Genomic DNA, 8,844 nt, shown 5'->3' on the forward strand with positions numbered 1-8,844 from the left:
GAATTCCATGGGCGGCGTCAAAACGTTATGTTTCGTTCCGAATAGTCTCCCATGGTTCTCGCGAGATTGCTTGACGGGCAAAATTAAAATCACTAGACGTCACATCTGTGATTGAATGCATGCATGGATACTGTTCTACGTCTGAGAGAGACTGAAGAGTCCTATGCGGATATTTTGATGGAGGGTGATAATAAATGTCCAGTTCAGGACCTCCAGGCTTTGGTTTCTTCCTCATGACTATCTCACGTTTCCATCCTTTACGAAAAGGATTGACAAATCTCATCGGATTTATGGGAATAGGGTTGGATAATTCCGTATCGTCTTCCTCAGACTCAGAGGAAGAACTGGAATCGTCAGGGTGAGACAGAGGAGAGGGTAGAGGGAGAGAAGTCTCCCTCGAGCTCCTATCAGGAGAGGAAGGAGGAGAAAGGTCTGGCGGCATCCGATTCACTCGGAAGACCGCTGGAGGATCTGAGAATAAGGCGAAAGCGTCTGGTTTAGATTCCGCAGGTAGATCTGGTACTTCTTCCGAGGGAACATAAGAGGATCCATCATCATCCTTGGATGAAGATGAGGTTGAGGAAGAGGTTTCTCCAGACGACTCAGTTTGTGCTTCTTGGTCTCTCAACATCCGTTGTCTTCGTTCTCGTCGAGTCTCACGACGTTCGTCACCAGTACTGACTCCAGCGTCCTGAAGTATAGGTACGGACTGTGACGTTGTAGAAGATGAACTGCTTGAAGTTGAGGATGTCTGGCTTCCGTCCGGTTGGCAGACATCTTTGTTTGACCAATACAGCTTTAGATGAGCGATATTCTCGATCCCTTTTCCTTCTCCGGTTTCTGGGTCTTCTAATTGATATCGCAATCGGTCGATCTTCTTTGCGATCTTGTAGGGACCATCCCATTTGGGACAAAACTTAACGGCGACGTCACGTGCCGCTTGAGACAAGGGATGCGTCTCCTTCCAGACAAGCGCACCAACGGGAAATTCAATTCCTTCCCGCCTTTGATCGTAGTAGCGTTTCTGGTGTGCTTGCGCTTTCTTGGCAAGTTCTTTAGACAAAGCAAGTTGCTTCGCTAAAGCTGAGAGGGATGCGGACCTTTCAACAAAATCCGCTACTGGCATACCCACGTCCAAGTCCCAGGGAAATCTCGGTTCCCTACCCATTCTTAGGTAGAAAGGAGTTCTTCCTGTTGTGGTATGTGTAGTCGAGTTGATGGCGAACTGGATAAATGGCAAGTTCTCGTCCCATCTTCGGTGATCTCGACCAACGAACATCGAAATGATTTCTCCCAGAACTCTGTGAGCTCCACGATGTTACGCTGAGGGTGATACGGAGTGATGTATCGTGGTTTGACTTTGAACATCTTGAGAATGTCCTTCCAAAGTTGAGAAAAGAATTGTGTGCCGTTGTCGCTTACGATGGCTTTCGGACATCCGTAGCGAACTATCACGGAGACGAGTTTGTTCGCGCACGTTCTGGCGGTGATGTTCTTCATCGGATATAGTTCGACAAATTTGGTGGCATAGTCCGAGAAAACCAGGAGGTATTTGTGATGATGTTGGCTTTTTGGTAGAGGTCCCATTATGTCCACTCCCAGCAAATCAAAAGGCTCAGTAATGGCCGTAGGTTGCATGAGACCTGGACGTTTTCTATTGCAGGCCTTGTGCATCTGGCACAAAGGACGTATTGGGTAACGTCCTGCCGGAACGATGGCCACCAGTATCTGGCCCGAACCTTATCGAAGGTACAATCTCGACCTCGATGTCCAGATAGAGGGTGGTCGTGAAATAAGCGGATGGCGTCTCGCCGGAACCGCTGTGGCAAATAGATTTTTGCTGGTTGTCTACCATAGGCCTTTCGATACAAGACATCGTTCTTTAGTTCGTAGTACCGATGTCTTTGACGATTATCTCCTGATAACTGGACTATGATGTCATTGGTGGCTTGTTCATCTTGTTGGGTCTTTCGTACTTCTTCTAGTCTGAAGATGTTACGTTGGTTGTTCTGTAGTAAGCGTGGTCTTTCATAAAGCATTACCTAATTAAATATTTCAATTATTTGGGTTGAAATGGCATTTTTTAATTATAACAATAAAGATATATAAATAGCCGTAACGGATAAAAGCACATGAGTACTAACTAGTAAAGAACACGTCTACATTGTTTTTTACCCTGATTTGAGCAAATTAGACAACGGTGTCCTGAATTAACTAGCGCTACTGTTACCTAAGTTGACGAGTTAAACAAAGCATAAAATCATAGCATAATTCCGACTTCGAAGTTAAGAACAGAGGATGTGAGGAAGCCTGGGTAATAAGAAGCACCGTGCTAGCAATTGTTTTGACCAAGGCTTAGTGAAATGAAATAGATTAATTTACAATAATTTACAAATTTAATGATAATTCTTACCTTAAGCGTTTTATATTTAAATTATATTAAGTTTTAGCAACAAAAAGACAAAAATTAGACCAAATTACTTTCCTAAAGCTTCAAAAAGTATGAAAACTCTAGTTAAAGCGACGATTTAGACTCGAGTATGGCGTGGCCGACTTATCGCCGTTTCAACGTCACGGCGGCATTATTAAAGCCGTCTTATCGCGCTCTCTAAAGGCCATTTCATCAGTGAGCACAAAAAAAGAGGAGAGCCGGAGAGACCAAATTCTCCGTCAGCCCCCCTTTCAAAAACGTTACCAGTGCCACTGGCTCTCTAGGAGCGTGGCGCACATGCGCAATCGGCGCAAGCGAGAGAGAAAAAAATCAGAGAAGTTTGTTTACCTTATTACGGCCGAGGCTTAAGTTTTTCGGCGATACCCCGATACTCGTGCCGCGTGCGTGCTAATCCCCCTCTCTCTTTCTCTCTAACCGTATTTTCGGGTATACCCTTTTTGAATTTCCCTCTCAAAGGATCACGTGTGCGCGTGAGAACCATGGTGCCCGGCCGTTATAAAGTACCTTCCCCCTTCTAACTTTGACTCTCCTTTGGATTTGTGCTCCCTGATTTCATCGAAAAAGCATTATGAAGAACTTCAAATTATTATGAGGCAACTAAACGTTAAAATACGCCAATTTTGGTCGAGCTGATAATTTCTAGTAAGTTATTGTAACCATGATATAAAATCGCAAATCGAGTTATGTTCTAAATGTTATCAAAATTAATACTTAAACTTAATTATTTTCCATGAAAATCGCTTAGCGGAATGAGAAATGTTGTACCTTTCATTTAAGACCGTTCCCAAAACTAACAAATGTATAGTTTTTATAACATCGTATTAACCGGATCGTGTTTTTCAGAAAATTTCCCATGTTATTTCTATGGGAAAAAATTACTGTTTTTCATCAAAAGGTGTGATTAATTTTATTGAAATGAAAAACCAGCCCTAGCAAATTTATTTTTTATAAAATAAACTAATGGATGGATCTTTTTGAAATTTTAAACACATATTTAGGGCCCGAATTGTAGTTCTGTGGGATGTTTTCAAAACAGCAAACGTAATACAAAAAAAGTTACATCCAATCATAAACCACCCTTATACATTAAGGGCAGTATGAAGTCTTATCTAAGAGAGCTACCGCTCTCTCAGAATAGAAGAAATATATATATAATTTGTGACTTCGTGTTTTGAATAATTTAAATCAAAGGGTGCGTTAAATAAAAATGATTTCACCTTTGGGTCATTGATATTTTAAGGGTCATTTTACATAGTGGTAAATCGGGCCCTGCAGACTATTCGTTACTATTTGGTCGAACCTAATAATTTGGTCAAAATTGAGGTTTGCTATTCGCACCGACGAATCGAATAATGGTTTTCAAAATTCTAGGATACCCAATAATGAGTTTCGAAAAACCAACTATTTTATAGCGGATAAAACAATTAGAAAGTGAAAGTTTTTATCAGTTTATTGACCAAATTATTTGGTATTCGCAACAAGTTTTTTATTTTTCTGTTGATTTTGTGAAATTGAGGGCGTTGTGATAGAGTGCCCGCTGGACCATGGTCTCCAAGACAAAATGAGGGCGTCCCGGAGATCCTTAGACAGTTCGAGGAGTAGTTTTTATAAAATTAGTGAGGATGAGAAAATGCATTGGAGAACATATTCGCGGGAAAGGTTTGCTGGCAACATTGGAGAACATGTTCGTGGAAAAGTTTCGCTGGCAACATTGGAAAACATGTTCGTGGAAAGGGTTCGCTGGCAACATTGGAGAACATGTTCGTGGACAGGGTTCGCTGGCAACATTGGAGAACATGTTCGTGGAAAGGGTTCGCTGGCAACATTGGAGAACATGTTCGTGGAAAGGGTTCGCTGGCAAAATTTCAGAACATGTTCGTGGAAAGGGTTCGCTGGCAACATTGGAGAACATGTTCGTGGAAAGGGTTCGCTGGCAACATTGGAGAACATGTTCTTGTCAGTGAACTTTGCAAACTGGACTGAAAAACTAAGCAGCCTAACGACTGACTTAGCTGCTGTGTATCATGGTCAATATAATGGGCTGTTTGAGCTGATAAAAAGGAAGAAAAAAGGACTATTGATGACGAATCATTGACTTGCTCACAAACTAAAATCATCATCTAAAGAGGTTTACAACGGGAAAAGATTAAGTTGATGAATTCTCTGTCATAATGCAAAATATTTACAAGTCTTATTACAAATCACCTAAAAAGCAGACGGCGGTGAAGGAAATTGGAAATGATCAGGCAATTATAATCACCAAATTTGCCTCTCTTCCGAAAACTCGTTGGTTAATGTTCCATTTTAAATCTATCTCAGCAGTGGAAATAAATTGGGTCCCTATGGTAGTTCACCTAAAAAATGAGGCTAAAACTGTTGGGATAAAAGATGATGCTGCAAAGGCATCAAAACTCCTAACAGAAGTCACTGAACCTCTTTTCCAGCAAGATTGGCCCTTTTTCACGACTCGTACTCATTGGTTGGTGATTTATCAGTAAAATAACAGAGGTGCAATTCATCTCTTTAAGAAGCGTATGATGAAGTATTAAACACTGCAAAATGTGTCTAAAAATTTGAAAATTATGGTGCAGAAAAGGTAAAATTCTTCACTGCTGAGCTTCTCAAGGACAACTCTTCGATTAAAGGACAAAATTTTGAATTTGATTTGGATAGGCAATCATTTTTGTTTGAAAAAGAACTTGCTTATGAAATGTATTTTCACCTTGATAAGCTTGTACATGACAGCAACATCTGGAAAATCACTTAGTGTTTGATATTAGAATCTGGCCAAAAGACCTCCATAGTTTAGACGATTTTAGAGTAAATGAAAATGAGAAAATAATATGGAACTATTTTCAGCAACTTTATAGCGATCAAAATGAGGTTAGCCACAACTGCTTTAACAAAGAGTTTAGAGTTTTCAAGAGAACTGTTGCGAGTCAATTTCCAAATGAAACCAAGAAGTCTATGAAGAGTGTTTTCTTCAAAGTTGTCAACTCCTTTCAAGATCGTTTTCCAATATTATCTCAAATATTTAATGTCTTATTGGTAACAAATCCAACATCTGCAGAAGCAGAAAGTGGTTTTAGTATATGCAACACGACAAAAACCTCCCATAGAGCACATTTAAGTGCTAAGAATCTTGAAAACGCAATTCGTATTAAAATGGAGCATAGTGTCACGGCAATATTTTTAGATAAATTTTTAGATCCCACTTTTGTTCACAAATTCATTTCATTTTATAAATTCCCAGTTTTTACTAAATATTCCCGAATGGTTACCTGCTCTCGGGTAGGTTCGAGAATCCTTCTTTAAGCTTATTCCCAGTGATGGGCACTATCATATCTCTTTTGAATCTGATACTTTATTTGATAGTTGGAAAAAAATCTAGCTATCATTTGACCGATTTTGATAGTGATAGATTAACCTATAAATGATAGGCTTGAAAAATTGAGTTCCTAAGGAATTTTTTTGATACTTTTCCTGATTCATTAGTTTTTAAGAATATTTAATTTGATTTAAATTTGATAGGTATCGCTACCTATTAAAAATATTTGAAAGGCAAAATGATATTTCTAATATATTTAATAAAATTTTAGTGAATTCCTTCCTTCCCTCTTCCCGGTAGGTCTGGAGAGAGATCTACCCAAGGCCGACTAGTAGCTACTACGCATCAGCGGTGCGCAAGTACATCACTGACGTTAGAGAGAGAAAAAAAACCAAGTTTCAAATTTCTAAGCCTAACGACTCGCGCCGTCGAGAGTAAATTTTAGCGGCCGACGGTCCGGAGAAAGAAATCGCGCATGCGCCTGAAAAAAAAAGAGCCTCGGTTAGGTCTCAGGGCTCTAACCCGGAATCTGCTAACTCTAGCCACCCCTCCCACGGTCCCACCCTCCCGGTGTGAACGAAAGTTTCAAGCGATGGACAATATGCCGAAGGAATGAAAGGCTGTAACTCCTCAGTTATTTTGAAGCTGTCCCTTTTCGCGGTATTTCTCCCTCCGAAGCTGGCCTGCAGATTCATTGGATTGTTTCCGTGAATCGGTTTATTTATTCCAGTGATCAGTCAAAAGAAATTACACATAAAATTAATCGGAAATTTCGCGGTAGTAAGTTAGTAACTAAGCTCCTTCTCCTTATTTCTGTTATCTATTTCATCACGGGAACTTGTAAAAACCTATCCTTGATAGGTAAAAAATTGATAGGTGCAAAATCCAAAATATTTTGATAGGTAAAAAATTGATAGGTGCAAAATCCAAAATATTTTGATAGGTAAAAAATTGATAGGGGCGAAATCCAAAATATTTTGATAGGTAAAAAATTGATAGGGGCGAAAACAAAAATATTTTGATAGGTAAAAAATTGATAGGGGCGAAAACAAAAATATTTTGATAGGTAAAAAATTGATAGGGGCGAAAACAAAAATATTTTGATAGGTAAAAAGATATATCGAAATAAATGTGCTCAACACTTATTCCTACAGCGGTATCCTTGACAGTACTTGGCTTCTCAAAGAACCCCGTTTTATTCCAGTCATTTATTCTCCCTATCTCTCTTTTTGTGTCTACGAAAAATGGCCAAGCGAAAGTTTTTGGGTAGGGTTAAATTGTACATTAGAGGACTGCAAAGGCTTTGGGAGAACTCCAACTCCATAGAAAGCCAAGGGACTCCCTCATTTTTGGTCGGAGTTGGAGTTGGGTAAAATAAATAATTTGGCTTTGGGTGGCTTTGGGAATATTATCACTGAAATGGAACGGAGTCGGGAGGGAGTGGAAATATTTCAAAAACTTATACGGAAGTCGGTCGGGACTGGATTAGTGATATAAGTCAATTTTTCCTCTTTGAATTTCCCACACGGTTGTTTTGGCGCAAGCGGGATGCATGAATTTCAACTTCACACAGACGACACGTGACGGTCGCGGCTGGTACAGCCCTTCCTCCGCAAAAGAATCACAAATTCATTGCTTTGCGAGAGAAAACGAAACTAAAACTATTTGTTCTTTTTAGGTTCGCGTTCGCGAGTCATAAATTATTCCGTCGCCTTAGATTAAACTTAAAAAGGGAAACTACAATTATAAACAATTTTCCAGTTTATAATAAAAAAAGTTGAAAACATGCAGTGGGATAACGTTGGAAAACGTTCATAATATATAAGTTCATAATATACCACACGGCCGGCTGGGAAACCTTGGGGTAAATATAAATGAAAATTGGTTAGGTTAAATGCTTTTTTGTGTTTGGATATGGAAAGTTTGTTGGAGCTCTCATTAGCTTTGTCAAGGATTAGAAAACTTGTCGCATATCTCATTGGCTTTGGCAGGGATTGGAAAAATTTTCAAATTTCACATTGGCTTCGGCAGGGATTGGAAAGATTATTGAATTTATCAATTGGCTTTGGCAGGGATTGGAAAGATTTTTAAATCTGTCAATCAGCTTTGGCAGGGATTGGAATTCGTATGAAACTTCACAATTGGCTTTGGCAGGGATTCAAAAATCAAATGAACTTTAGTGTGGCGTTAGGGAGCAGTTGAAAATATAACACTGGCGTTAGGGTGGCAGTGGCGTTTGTGAAAATTTCACCATTGGAGTTGGCAGGCTTTGGGAATGACTTTTTTCATTTTGCAGCCCTCTATTGTACATATATCGGTTTAAGCATCTATTTTTGAATTTTGTCGGTTCAGGCCATTTGAACTATATTTTCAAATTGCTCTGTTATATCTTTGTATTGTATCTATACTTGGAAAGTTGGGACATTCGCGTCTCCGCGGTGCCACTTAATGGTACCTGGAACCGCTGATTAATTGCTCTCTCTCGGAACACATTTTGTGCCGAGAGAGAGAGAGCAAACTTTTGTGCCGAGAGAGAGAGAGCAAACTTTATCTCTCTCTCTCTCTCACCTACCAGTCTTTTTAAAGACTCCTTGAAAGGTATTTAGCCTTTTTGAACTATAATTAACCGTATTTGTTTCGGTTTTACGTGATTAAGTCGGTTTCGTATTTGGGCCCTGGCCCCACGCTGACGGCTTCTTTTACACGCGGCCTCGCCGAGAAACCCGATTGCTTTTCCGGCCTCTCTGAGGCTTACGCGAAGCAGCTCCGTCCCGTGTGTGGCTGCCATCTCCTCCGGCGCTAATGCCGTCTCCTCCGTCGCCCCGTCCCCTGGGTGATTTCTTCCGCCGGCTTATCCTGGGCTACCGTTGCTTCGGCATCTCTCCCGGCACTTCCACCGCATACTTCGACCAGCACAATTGGAAATACACAATAGAAAAAGGTCGGAGGAGTGATTATTGAAAATATGTGGACAAGAAGATGTACTAGTTGCTTAACAAAAAGTGAATCATTTCAAGGATTCAGTCTGTTGGTCTACGCTCAAACCAAAAAATCTGAGGACTGC

The sequence above is a fragment of the Phalangium opilio genome, unplaced genomic scaffold, assembly GCF_054372755.1.
Source record: "Phalangium opilio isolate 3A_F unplaced genomic scaffold, DU_Popi_V2 ptg000078l_1, whole genome shotgun sequence".
NCBI classification, from domain to species: domain Eukaryota; kingdom Metazoa; phylum Arthropoda; class Arachnida; order Opiliones; family Phalangiidae; genus Phalangium; species Phalangium opilio.